The sequence below is a fragment of the Condylura cristata genome, unplaced genomic scaffold (genome assembly GCF_000260355.1).
Source record: "Condylura cristata isolate star-nosed mole 26May11 unplaced genomic scaffold, ConCri1.0 scaffold00004, whole genome shotgun sequence".
NCBI classification, from domain to species: domain Eukaryota; kingdom Metazoa; phylum Chordata; class Mammalia; order Eulipotyphla; family Talpidae; genus Condylura; species Condylura cristata.
In genome coordinates this window covers 65,892,241-65,906,773 of record NW_004567105.1, presented here as the reverse complement: position 1 = coordinate 65,906,773, position 14,533 = coordinate 65,892,241, and the positions used below count along the sequence as shown (strand labels likewise).

The 14,533-nt window shown below is 40.0% G+C and overlaps 1 protein-coding gene across 1 annotated transcript in view; it reads right to left on the bottom strand.

Annotated features, from left to right (window-relative positions):
• The window catches only part of ULK4 (unc-51 like kinase 4), a 350,684-nt gene that overhangs the window by 116,773 nt on the left and 219,378 nt on the right, over positions 1 to 14,533 (bottom strand). The window lies entirely within an intron of this gene.

Genomic DNA, 14,533 nt, shown 5'->3' with positions numbered 1-14,533 from the left:
GGGGCCTCAAAGAAATTAGGCCATTGCAAAGGTTAAAAACCAAGCAAAGAAGCAATTTCCACCCACTACCCCGATTTCACATTTTTTAAATGAAAGATTAATTATGATTTTAAGAAAATAAAAATTCACGAATTTCTAGGTTCTATAATTTTGACTCTACCAACCTTATATTAATAGTTTGGTTGATCCTGATCAATTTTTAGTTTGATGTCGTCTACTACAACACACATTTTCACAGTTTGGGGGTATTACTGCTTACATTTAAGTTGGCGTTTTTATGGTTACCATTATGAAGAATTACACTTATTCACTGAGATGATTTCAATGTAAATGTAGCTGTAATGCAACAGGAATCATTTTATAAACCTAAATGGTGAACAGGACAATCAGCATAGACAGATCCTAATGTTCTAGAAAAAGTAAATCTGCAAAGGTAAATGCTTCACATAAGCAGATGGAGGTAGGGGAGGCATGGGAAGTAACTGCGCCATGTATTATAAACTGAATGCTATTCCACCTGCAATCCATTTTTTTTTCCTATTTCTCTGATGATTCCATGTATAGAAAAGTATGCCAACCACAGCCATCCAAGTTTTGGTACCTCTCCCAAATAATGTACATTGTGATTTCCAGTAATGTGATCTTGTTTTCCTAGACAAGTACAAAGTAATTTTTGAACTACAAAAGTAATTAAGTTTGTCATCAAAAGCTGAGAGAAACCAAAACTACAGAGGCATCATTTGAAGTGGTACTCCTTGTGGCAAAATTGATGTTAGGCATAAAGTTAAAGATTAATAAATTTGAATGAAAGTGAAAGCAGAATGAATTATTGGCAAAATTTCTTTATCAAATGGCAAAGTTTGATAGCACACATTACCAATGGCACATAGTACAGAAAACCAATTCATATGAAATATACAGTAACTTCAAGTTTGGATGCATGGTGCATGTGTGTGTGTGTGAATCAGCACGTGATTATCTGTGAGTTGCAAACAGAGTAGAAGGGCTTCAAAACAGTATTTGGTAAGCATTTGCTGTGAGAAGATATTTTTCCTTTGGAGGGCTCATGATTACTTTGTGATACATCATGCATGAGATCAGAAACATACTATAGAATCTGAATGAAGTATGATGTAAGATATTTCATCCCAACAATGATAAAGCCAGGAAAATCCATTATATGATTTTAAATGACCTGTCTCAGTGTTTTCATGCCTGAACTTTCACTTCAGGTTTAAAATACATGTTTTTCTTGTTTGGAAATTTTATTATGAAAAGAAAGTCACAAGACAGTGCAGAAAAATGAATCCCTATCACTCTCTTCAATATTTATCAAGTTTGCCAAGTTATTTATCAAGTATTGTCAATATTTATCAAGTTAACCACAACTGTAGTGGGGTGCAGGGGATAGCTGACTAGTACTTCAGAAGACATGCAAAAATTTCAAATGATGCACAGATAAACATAAAAGCTAAAACTAAAATTTCCAGAGGAGGATGTAAGAGAAGATCTCTGAAAACAGAGAGGCAAGACTTCTTCAGACCCAGAAAGTACTGGTCATTTAAAAATGGGTAAAACAGAGAGCCTCCCTGGTGGCGCAAGGGATTAAGTCTCAGTGTTACCAAGCTATCACTAGTCATCGGGCCATGAGTTTGATCCCCGGCCAGGAAGCTGAACTACATGGCCCAGCAGACCTCTCCTGTCTCACCTGCTACTCCCTCAGCAGTGTGTTTCAGTAGAGCCACCTGTTGTACTCTTCATTCTGTCTCTGATGAAATCTCTTACTGCTCCCACACACACATTTGACCTATACCCCAGTTTTTGTATGCGTAAAGTTTAAGAAAAGACTTTATGAAAGTAAAAATGGGTAAAATAGACTATATTAAAAAATTAAAAATTAAAATCTAAAGATACTACTAAGTAGGAGGAAATATTTATGGCATATACATCTAATAAAGAACTTACAAGAATGTGTAAGTAATTCCTGTAACTTAATAATAAAGACATCCTATTTTAAAAACGAGTAAAACAATTGAAGAGACAGTCCACAAAATGTAAATTCTATGAAAAATACACAATGTCAGTCATTAGCAAGATGTAAATTATCATAAGAAATAGCACCACATGCAAACATAAATATACATAATAAAAAAAACTAACAACAAATATCAGTGAAAATGTAGAATGAACAGAACTTAAATACATTGCTAATAAAAAACAGTTGAGAGCTTTTGTTATAAAACTATACATTTACAATATTGCTTAGAAGTTCCAATCGTAGGTATTATTCAAGTAACATGAAAACATGACCACATAAAGATATATATAGCTGCAACCAGGAAGTAGCCCAGGTATACACCTATAGGAAAATGGATAAAAATTTAAGGTACATTCACACAATGGAGTATTATTTCGCAATAAAAAAGGAATGAACAGTTGAATTCCACAAACAATACTAGGATTCCTATAAAACATTACTGAGATTTGGGCCTTCCTGGTGGTGCGAGAGGTTCACAGCACTATGAAGCTGTCCATAACCTCTGCAATACAAGTTTGATCCCTAGCCAGGATGCAGCAGACCTCTCCTGTCTCGCCTGCTGTTCCCCTCAACAGTGTATTTCAGTCAGTCTGCCTGTTTTGCTCCCCACTCTGTCTTTGTATGCATAAATAAATAAACAAATCTTTGTTTTTGAATGCATAATAAATAAATCTTTGGAAAAAACACTGAGCTAGACACCAGAAAAAGAGGTATATAAACTCCATGGTATGAACACATTTACATAAAGTTCTAAAGAAAGCTTATCTATGTTGATTGAGTTTAGGACAGTAGTTATTTCTAGGGAAGAGGCAGGATGGAAGTTTGTCTTCATTGGTAAAATTTATTAGGGCTGGAAATCATGCTTGAAGTCACCAGATCTTCCTCTCTGCATTTTCCCATATACCGTGAAGGTTTTAACAGGTTTAATTCCAAATATCCAGAATTTTCCCATGAAGGGAGTTAAGCAATACAGAGTCTTGAAAGCAAGGAGGGTTTACACCTGTAGTTGCACAAGGCTGACAATGCTGAATCCATGACTGGAGCAGAAGAAGGCACCCAGTGAGTGCCCAGGCCTTAGCCCACGAAGCTTGAGGCCTGGATCACCAACACAGCAGAGCTCAGAAGACGAGTTAATGCATGACGCCTATCACCTCAGTGCAGGGATAAATCTGAGAAGGCAGAGGTAAGAGAGTGGAAGTAAACGATGCCCTATCTCTCCATGATCAACAGAAAGCTACTTTACCTCCAGAGTGACCAGGTGAAGTTCCAGGAAGCACCATGGTGGGTCCTCAATAGTGAAACTTTCCAAGGGATCAGACTGTCATTAGTGAGTGTGCAGCTCTGTGCCACCTTTTCTTCCACCTAGTAGTCTAGTGACAGCCCCTATGCTCCAGAAAGGCCCACTATTCCTTTTCTGTTGTGCCTGGGATTTTTTTTTCTCTCTCTCATCCATGGGATGCAATACCTGAGGCTGACTTCAGCTCAGGTCCAGACTCCTGGGAAAATGCACAGCCCTTTGCTATGTGTCTTGCCTCTTTCCATCAGTGCTAGAAGACACCTATCTCTGTGAAAGGAGAGGAGGGTATTCCTGCATGATACAGTGTTAACACCTAAGTCTATAGCACTGCCACCTCGACGGCCCAAGTTCAATCCCCGGCCAGGCAGTTCACCCACATATGGCACAGCAGGCCTCTCCTGTCACTCCCGCTGCTCCCCTTAGTAGTGTTTTTCAGTGAATCTGTCTTTTCTGCTCCTATCTCTCTGGTAAATCCTCTCACCCTCCACACATCTGGCCTATACCCCAATTCTTTTATGGAAAAAAAAAAAAAAAAGCAGACCTAAGAGTGAAGAAACATTGAGACAAATACACAAGTAAAGGCACAGCCCCTGTGCTAACAGACCAGCAGATTTCCTAGCACAGAGAGTAAGGTTCAAAGGAGTCCTTGGCCTAGACTAGACCAGCATAAGAAAAAGGGACTCTGCATCTTGCTTGCCTGTCATCTCCCTTAGAGACACTATACAAAGGCATCTGGGATAGTAATTCCCAGTCCTCCAGGTAAATGCCATTAAAACATCTTCTTAATACTCTGTCTCAGCATTTAAAAATAAAAACTTCCAAGAATTATTTTGCATTAATTATAATAACTCTTCAAAAAAATCCAAGAATTATTTTGTATTAATTATAAGCAAATCTCTAAAGGAGTCATCCACATAAGTTATTTTTAAGTGTTTAATGTTCTGAGAATATTAATGTGTATGAGCTGTTCCCAACTCCGGTCATTGTGCCCTTATTATTACTTTTTCAAAATCTGCTGGAGTAGAGAGTAATAGAAAAGTACACTTTGAACTTCTGAGTTTTTAAAAGTACTTTATCGTTCTAGCACTAATGATTTGAATATAATACTCTCAATCCAAATGTAACCTCCCTTTCCAAACACGGTATTCTTTCTGGATGACTTGCCATTTATATCATCCAAATGTGGTCATTTTTACTAAAAGTCAAGCTAAACAAAGTTGGGAAGAAGAGTAAAAAAGGATCTGTGAAACTGAATGCAAGCTAATCACTCTTTACAAATTGATCAGAGCTTATCCACCAAGCCCAGAAGTCACACGCAATCAGTTGAAATCTTCTTTTAAAGACAAACAAAACAAACTATTGGGACTACATTAAAGTAAAAAGCAGCTGCACAACCAAAGAAATCATCATCAAAATGAAGACATCTTACTGAATGGGAGAAGATCCTTGCCCATCATATAATAGACAAGAGATTAATATCTAAGATATATAATAACTCATAAGTCTGAGACACGCTTCTCCAAAGACACACAAATGGCCCAATAGTCACATGAAAAAATGATCATCGTCACTTTGTTAGGCAGACACAATCAAAACCACAATGACATGGAACCACACACCATGAGACTGGCCTTTGGCAATGGTGGTGGACACGGTATAGTGATGTACATTTGAAGAAATGTGAATGTGTCCTCCTAAAATATATACAGTATCATAAACCAAGATTCTGCCAAAAATAAATTCAAAGCTGAGTTCTTACCACAACGTTAATTTTTAAAAAGTTCTTTAAAATATGTTGTTAGGTTTCAAGGGAACAAACAGTAAATTTCCCTGGCAGCATATACACATACAGGCATCTGCTTTTAAACAGAAAATCATGGAGGGTGGAAATGGCACCCAGCCAGGGCAAATGGTGGCCTTTGGAGAGTGCAGAGAGCTAGGGGTGTGGCATCACAGCACCCATCTTCTGGCCAAAGGTTAGTGAGCAGTCAAACACCCACAGCAATGAGCCAACACGAAAGCATGTCTAAACATCTCTGCGGTTAAAGAATGACTGTGTCATCTCAGTGTGGGTTTTTGCCTCTGTTGCTCCAGCCCCATTAAGCATGTGCAAAACAGGCTGGCACAGGCGTGTTGGAAGAGGCCCTGGATGTCTACACTTGCTGGGTGCTAGGCACCTTGCCTAGGCTTTCATGCCCCACGTATCTGCTCTCCCGCTGCCCAACTCAGAACTCCCTCTGCCTTGAAGCTTTGGCTTCTACTCTTCGTCTTTGCCCCCACCCTCACGCTCTGCCCAAACATGCAGAGCCCTTGGGGTCAGGAGAGACACTCAACAAGTTCTGCTTGATGAGCGGGCCTCTCTAACTCACCTCTGAGCCCTGCTGAAAGAAAGTAGCTAATCCCACATGAAACTGAAAGTACTTCATGGATCAGAGGCTGGGACTTAAAGGTGACAAAGGCTCATGTTAACTACTTTTGTTTTTTCTTCTGAAAAGCTTGAAGGAACTCTGTATTCATAGCATCCATTGGAGTTACTTTGCTAAGAAAACTTGACAGATGAGCACATTATTTATTTAGTGGTGACATTGTTTTACAATACTCGTATGATTAGGAGAACAGATTCACACTTCTTCAGATTGAAGTTACCACATCACACCCACCACCAAACCACCATAATCCTCCACTGCAGTCCAGTGGCCCCCTCACCCTTTGCTCCCACCTCCAGCTCCATCTTCCCCAACTCTGGTAGAAGGATTCAACAGTCAGTCTAAGGTTTGTTTCAGTTTAGTTTCCCCTGTCCCTTTGTTTTGTTTCTTAATATTCCATTAGGAATGAAATAATCTGCTATTTGTACTCTTCTGATTTAATTTGCTTAGCATAATCCCTTCTAGTTCTATGGAATACTATTCAGCTATTTTAAAAAAGTGAAACCTTGCCATTTGCAACAGGTGAAAGTATCTTAAAAAGAAACCTGCCTAAGCTTTCCTGAGTCTATAATAGTCCCTTGGATTTTATGATTAACACAGATCAGTTTAGCACTTAGTTCCACACACAGAGGAAAACACTACTGAATTTATTTCAAGTCTGTAATTTATTCTGGTCACCTGTTAGAGGGAGCTACAATTCTCTCTCTGGTTTGTGCAGACAGACTCTGTGTCTTAGCAACACACAGACCTTGTTCTACATGGCCCAAAAGAGGCCCCAGTCACATTCTTAAGAGGGAAAAGTTTGGAATAGAATAAACTCAATTATAAAAACTCTGAAAGAGGTTTAACCCTAAGGTAATTTATGCACTGAAGAGACACTAACTTTGATTACTCATATAGCCAAAGTATTTTAGGGTTGATTTAAACAAATATATCTGGAATAATCTTCAAAGTGAGCATATAAAAAAGTAGAAGTGAGTACTAATTTCATTCCCAGAACTTAAGATACAATGTTGTTTATGACTAATTCATAAGGTAAATTTTATTAACTCAAAGACATGTGAATCTTCTACCAGGATCAGTAATGAGCAACTGACCATATGTACAATGCCCAGGAAAGCACTAGAAGAGAGGAGGGAGCCTGAAGGAACTCACTTCAGAAGGGAGGGTGACCCCTCAGCAACAACACAGCCCAGGGGCAGCCCCCACAGCCTAAAACCTTTTCTAATTCAATCCAACTTCAATGAAGTACTTGCTGAATTATGAAGAGCCTTAATACTGAGTTGGGTGCTGAACTATAAAGTGAGGCCTCCAGTCCTTCCTGCCCCCTCCTTTTTGATCTGAGGTGATAGGTAAACTTTCAGGAGAGAACATGCAGCCTTCACTCATTCACAGGCTCATATGCAATCTGCTAAGCACTTCTCAAGTAAACTTTACAGTGATGGGTAATGAGGGAACTAGAGGAAAAGCCTGTGACTGGCCCCTTCCCACGTAAAGATACCCATGTGTGAAGCAGTTTGCAGAAGATGCCAGTGTGGTGCTTAGACCTGCTCAATAGAGAGTGGGCAGGTGCTTGGAAAGAGGGGTGGGTTTTAAGTAGACCGTAGTCGGGCTTTAGTATTGGCACAGCAGGAAGATGAAGGGCACACTAGGTTTGGTCATTACAAACAGGAAAAAGATTTGTTCTTGGGGTGTGAGCATGCTATATTCAAGTGACTGTATGACGGCTGGAACAGCTGGCCTGTGCTAGAGCAGCAAGAGATGAAGAGGGAAGAGAGGCCGGAGTCATGTTCTTAAGATGTCCTAAAGATTCATAGTCAACCCTGGACTTTATCTGAGAAGCAATGTAAAGCGGTAAGATTTCTCCTACTGGTTCTTATTATGAAAGCAACATAAATTCATTATAGACAAATTTCCATTTTCACCTTCTTATATTGTGAAAAATTTAATATATACATATACTTGTATAAAAAATATGACATATTAATAAAAAGTTCACTGATGATGTCACATCAACATTCCTCAAAATTTGCCATACTTATGAGAGCAAGAGATACTATCTAGGTATACACACACACGTCGACACACACGTGTGCATGCATGGACTATATTCTGTAGCTCTTTCTCTTTTTACAGAAGAATGCATTGGACACATCTTACACACTCACATGAGGTGCTTATTTCCTTCTCTAAATAACTGCACAGTGTTCCATTTTTAACGTAAAAGTCCATAATACTGTTAGTAATCCCAAGGAGAAACTGCAGTTGGGGTGTGCCTGGCTTCTGTGCAGCAGAAGGCACTGTGTCCCCTGCCACACCCAGCAGCTTTCTTTCCCAGAGTTCCAGAAGTGCATAGGGAAGGAAAGGGTGGCCACTCTCTGGGAAACACATTTGGTGACCTCAAATTCCCCAGCTTAAGGCATGGGGAGCCATGGGGATACCTCACCTCAGGGAGCAAGGAAGCCCGGGGAAAGTGAAGGCAGAGGATACAAACTCAGGAAGTAAAATGTTGGGTGGCCTGTTTAGGCCCCTGGTTCCAGGTATTTCTGGAGCCTTGGCATGATTCTTGCCCTGAGCAACCTGAGACAGCCTCTGGCTGAAATAGGCAGCAAGAGTCCTAGGCTGGAGTTGTGTTTTGGTTTTTTCCCCAAGTCCTCTCTTGATGGGATAGCTAGCAGTCTTTAAGTTGCCAAGTTTCAAGTTACTTAGTGGCCTTCAGAAACATGATTTTTCTTGGCATTATGCTAAGCGAAATAAAGCAAAAGAAGACAGACAACTACTGGATGGTGTCACTTATATGTAGAGTATAGCGAAACCAGAGGGCCAGGTAAAGCCAAACCAAAAAACTAACCTTTGACAATTCACTGTAGAATGGAGGCTACCAGCTGGGGAGAGAGATAAGATAGACTAAAGTGGGGAGGCAGCCCTACAGCACCACATTCTAAAATACAAACAATGCTACTGCAATAAAAACTATTTAAAAAAAAAAAAATCCTTTTCTGACTCCCTAGCTCTCCTCCCCTTTCTTTTGATGAGTTTGCTTTTTTTTGTTTGTTTGTACCAGAGTCAGAAGTCTTACTGATTCCTCGGTCACCTTCTCCCCAGGAACAAGTTTAACTTCTCTTACTGGATTGTTATTTACCTCCATTTCACCAACTAACATGCTGGTGTTTTCCATTTCAGGCATCACTGCTGTCTTCCTAACCACTCGTAATGAAGCGGTAGCTCTATCCCACCCCCGCTCAGATGTACATCTCCTCCTCTCCCTCCACTGGGGTTAGCTGCTACTTTTAATCAGATTATTATTCAGTGATTTTGTTGTTCTGAATGTACAAAACACTGCTCCCAAGCAAATCATGTCAAAAATTATGATTGGTTTTCCTTTCCTGGGCAGATTTTTGCTTTCCCTGGAGTTCAAAATTTAGAAGACTTGACTCTTATTTTAATGGCATTTTGGAAGTGGTATAGAATGAATAATATTCCACACTCCGAAGATATTTATATCCTAATCCCTAGAAACTGTGAATAATGCCTTATATGGCAAAAGTGACTGTAAATTTGACTAAGTTATGGATTTTGAGATGGAAAGATTATCCTGGATTACCCAAGAGGACCAAACATCATCACAAGAATTCTCATAAGAGAATTTTTATGGTCAGGCGGTCAGAGTTAGTAGGAGATAAGATGACAAAAGACAATGGAATGATACAAGGAAGGAGCCACAAAACCAAGAATGTAGGCAGCCTCTGGTAATTTTTTCACTGGGTTTTCAGAGCAAGGAAACAAGCTTCTAGAAGGAAGGAAGTCCAGCTAACATCTTGACTTTAGACTCCTGACTTCCCACTAAAAGGAAACACATTTGTGCATTGTTTTAAGCCATTATAGCTTTGTCACTATAGCAAAAAGAAACTATTGATAATATAAAGAGGGAACAAAAGCAGTTCTCTTGGTTTAGTGTCACCTTTAGCAAGAAGTCCTCAGCTACCATTCCTACTGCAGAGATGCACAGTTGAAATGCATCAATTGATGCACCAAGAATTTAAATAGCCCAATTTAATAATATTGAAGACACTCTATATTCACTATGTTGGTTTGGAGGGCAAATTTATGAATTGGTTTGTTTTAGTTTAGCCAAAAATCCAGAGGAAAACTTATCCTTCAAATTATAGCAAGAAATTTCACTAAACTAGATGCCTGAAAAAGCAATCCTAGTCTCTGCACTATCAGAAACTAACAGAGTGACTAGTCAACTCAGTCCACTTTACTGAGCTTTAGTGCCCTCATTAGAACATGAAACAGTGTACTATGTGAGGGCTGAGGTTTCTTTCAGTATTTAAAAAGTCAGAACGGGCCCTCCTTGGTGGCACAGCAGGTTAAAGCACAGCACTGAGAAGCTGAAGCCACTTCCCCATGAGTTCGAGTCCCGCCTGCTCCGGAGGTGACTACATGGTGTGGCTGACCTCTCCTGGCCCACCCGCTGCTCCCCTCAGCAGTGTACTTCGTCCATCTGCCTGTTCTGCTCCCCAATCTGTCTCTGGTGAAGCCTCTCGCCACCCCTGAGCCTCTGGCCTGTACCCCAGTTCTGTATGCACAAATAAATCTTTAAAAAACAAAAAAAAGTCAGAATGTAGCAAAGGAGTATAATTTATATCTAGTAAAACTCTACTTAGAAAATAATTTCCATATACTTTCAATAAAGATATATAATAAGGCCCTCCCTGGTGGCGCAGCGGGTTAAAGCACAGCACTAAGAACCTGAAGCCACTTCCGCATAAGTTCGATTCCCGACTGCCCCAGAGGAGATCCACATGGCAGGCAGACCTCTCCTGACCCGCCCGCTGCTCCCCTCAGCAGGGCACTTCATCCATCTGCCTGTTCTGTCCCCTCTCTGTCTCTGGTGAATCCTCTCACCCTCCGCATCTCTGACCTGTACCCCAGTTCTGTATGCATAAATAAATCTTTAAAAAAAGATATATAATAAACTGTGACTATCACTTATGAAACTAGCCATTAGAGGTTAGAATAAGACAGTGCAGACAGAGTAATAATGGCAAAGAAACAATTGGGTTTTTATCATGTGCTCGTACTGTTCTCATTGCTTTATACAGTATCTAATAGCAATTCCCAATCTCCATTTCACAACTGGCAAAACAGAGGCCCAGAAGGGTTAGATAACTTAGCCAGGCGCACCTTATTATTATTGCTCACCACTCAAGCAGGACTGTATTTCTAGTGTTAAAATAACTGAAAATGAAAAGGGAAGAAGTAATCTAAGTTTAATGTATAAATGAAAAAAAAATTTTTAAAGCTGTGGTTTAAAATGATGTAATTAGGGAGAGACAGATAACAAAGGTGGAGGACTTCACCTATCAATTGATTCCCACCACTAAAGAAACACACAGAGCTTTAAAAAAAAGTTAAGTCCATACAAAGTGAGAGAAAATTTCCACCATGCCAAGGTATCCTGCCTTGAAAATAAATCTGCTTCATCAAAATCTAATTTTGTCGAAGTAATTTTAGCTTGTGTACACAGCAGGTCTATTATCCCAAGCCAACCTTCAATGTTAGTGTCATGTCTCTGCATTAGTTAATTAGCAGGTGCCACTCAGAGTGCCCATTCTAGTGACAGTGCAGGAGACACAGAGCCGTATTAGAAACCTGGAACCCGGGCTGTCAGGTACATGACAACAATCAGCAGGGAACACATTTCATTTTCAGTTTTCTGGTAGAGAAAATAAATATTAGGATGAATTTGATATGTAGATTTTTACATATCACATTTCTGAGAAGTGTGAAATCATCTTGGAAACCAAATCAATCTATCAAGGGACCTGTAAATGTTCACTTCAATGTGAATGCAAAAGATTAAGCCGGTAGAAATAACCCCAGAGAAAGAGAAATAAAGAGACATGGTTAAAAACAGAAAAGAATGATACTCATCTTTTCACAGCCTTGCACTTGATTTCTGGTGGCTCTTGACATATTTGACCTTTAAGAAATCCTACCTTTTCTTGACTGAGGGGCACCCAACTCTTCTGAGTTTCCTCCCTTCCCACACCTCAGTTTCCTGGAGCTCCTTTCTCCTTCACTCCACAATCAAGTATGCATACTATCCTCATGAATGCCGGACCATAAATTCTACAAGAGCTGAGAACACACTTGTCCAAGTTAATCTTATCTCATCTCAGCCTAGCCCAGTGCTTGGCTTATAGTAGCTACTTAAGAAACGCAAGTTGAGTAACTGATGTTAAAACATGACTTAGAAGAGCTCGTTCTAGAAATTTACAGCTAATTAATCATTTGAAAGTCATATGTAAGAGTGTGTGGAAATAAACAAAGATCAGTGAAATGAGAACACAGAGGTTATTCAAGGCTTGCAATAGCAAGGAGGCAGTCACCATCATTAGTTTGGCAAGGTGGATAGAGAAATAGGGAAGACTTACAGTGGAGAGACAGGAAGGCTCTGGGTATGCACTAATTGGAGGCTGTTGATAGGGGGAAACTGAGGACGAGTTAACTAGAAGATACCTTTTATTACTGGTTTAGGGTGCGTATTTGGCTTTTCTGTGGTTGGTCCTAAATTGGAAGCAGGGTCATAAATTAAGAAAGCTTGCTGTTATTGACCAAGTCCTAACTGATTTGATTCCATTGCCATAGAGATAGTGGTTTGACATCCTGGACAGGTTACTGCAGATTTTTTAGTTTGACTTCCTAGGCTAGCTAGCTGCTGCAGACCTATGAGTCAGAATCCTGTTTCCACAGATGATCTTGCTGTTGTGTATATGTGGCATGGATGGCCTCGCGATGGTAGAGAAATATCCTCTGAGGTCAGAAAGGGATGTCGAACCTCACAATTTTCATTCAATCTAGCCAAGGCAGTAATGATAGTTAACTACTTTGATCATCAAATTAATACCATTCAGTGAAAGCCTACTTAGGGAGAACAATAAGATTTGAAGCCATTAAAAAAAGCAAAGTATAATTACAAGTGCAAGAGAAATATGCCTACAAAATATAATATGTAAAACTAAGTTTAAAAACTTACACAATAGCAGCATATATTATAGGCATTTAAGAGTGATCTTTATTGAACATTCCTACTTTTCAAGCACCATGTTATTTCATACATACTATCTCATTTCATTCTCATGGCAACACAGTCATTATTTTCCCCACTATGTTGCAAATGAGAAGGCAGGAAGCTTCTGGAGAAACAGAAATAAGATATGAACTCTAGACCTGATTCTTCCTTCCTACCTAGTAGTTCCACTGGGTTGGCTCCTCTGTGGTTCTCTCTCTCCCTCTACCCACTCACTCTTCTTCCCTCTCACATACTTTCTGTCATCTCTAATGGACAGGTTTACTTTTCATTTCATACATTATTTAAATTTTCATAGCAACTATGTGTTACTTCTATGGCTTAAAGATATATTGATGTTTTACATCTTATAAAAATTTAAAAGCAGAATCATTGACAATACTACAAGCATTTTTTTATTGTGGTCTGAAACTTATAAATTTGTTAACAGTGAGGAAAGTCTTCTGGTCATGGTTTGGTGTGAGTCTCTAACACCAAGTGAAATTCTTATACCATCACAAGACTTTCATGAGGCTTGTTTTACCATGAGAAAGTTTCAAGGATCTCAGCTATGAGAAGAAAAGAAATGCTACTTGATCACTTGCGGGGCTTTCCAGTCCTGGCTTTCTGCTCATCTAACTGGGATGATTTTGGCACAGGGACATAGTACGAAAACCAAGAAACAGAAAACGACATCCTCCAGCCACCCTTAGAGGATGCGGGGCAAAAGCAGTCTCATTCCTTTTCAGGACCACCCCTTACATTTCAACTCTATCCCAGTCCTGTCCGCCTATTCCAAACCTTCCATTCCCCCAAGCCCTTTTCTGAGTTACTCACTTTGATGTAAGTTTCCTTCATCTCTCCCTTTCATCTGCCTTTTTCAACTAAGCCAATTTCTCAGTTCCAAAGAAAACCTTCAACTGGCCTTCGTGTCCCCAGAAAATACCATCGGATCCCTTTCTTACAGTGACAATGTAAACAAATGTTTCCTTTCTACCTTTTCTCTGTTATTCAAAAGGTATTTCGGTAAAGCCCTTCAGCCCTGATCATCTATTCTCAGCACAGGATTATTTCTCACCTTCCAGCTGGGCTCTCTGCTACTCAGCACTGACAGGCTGGTAGTGGGCCGGGGAGGAGGAGGAGGAAGCACACACACAGCAGGCTGTGCCTGCTGTCCTTCTGCATGTGGCTCAGAGCATGGCGATCTACAGACGGTCTCCTCTAGTAACGGAGACAATTAACTTGATCACTGAAAGCAGCACCATCTCCTTTCCAGATCCAATCTTTCTCCCCACCCATCCCCCAACCCAGTCTTTCTCCCCATACCTCCCAACCCCCATCCTCCTGGGTACGAATAGATGCTTTCCCCTTCTGTTTCAACCTCTCTGGCACTGTTTGCAAAATTTTTAATTCTAGTATAAGAACATTGCACTTATTTTGCTAAGTTTTCAAGGCAGTTAGGACAAACATCTTGAGAACCAGCAAACACAGATTTTTGTCCTGGACATTACTCAACTCACAGCACTCAAGGAAGATTGTCCCTGAGTGTCACCTTTCTACTGCCTTGGGTAGCAAAACTCTAGCCACTACATTTTAATGATAAAGACTAAAACAGAATGTTACTCTTAAAATCCACTGAGTATAACTTGGATGGTTCCACTGTATGAACTCTTTCACTTTCCCCACTTGCCTAA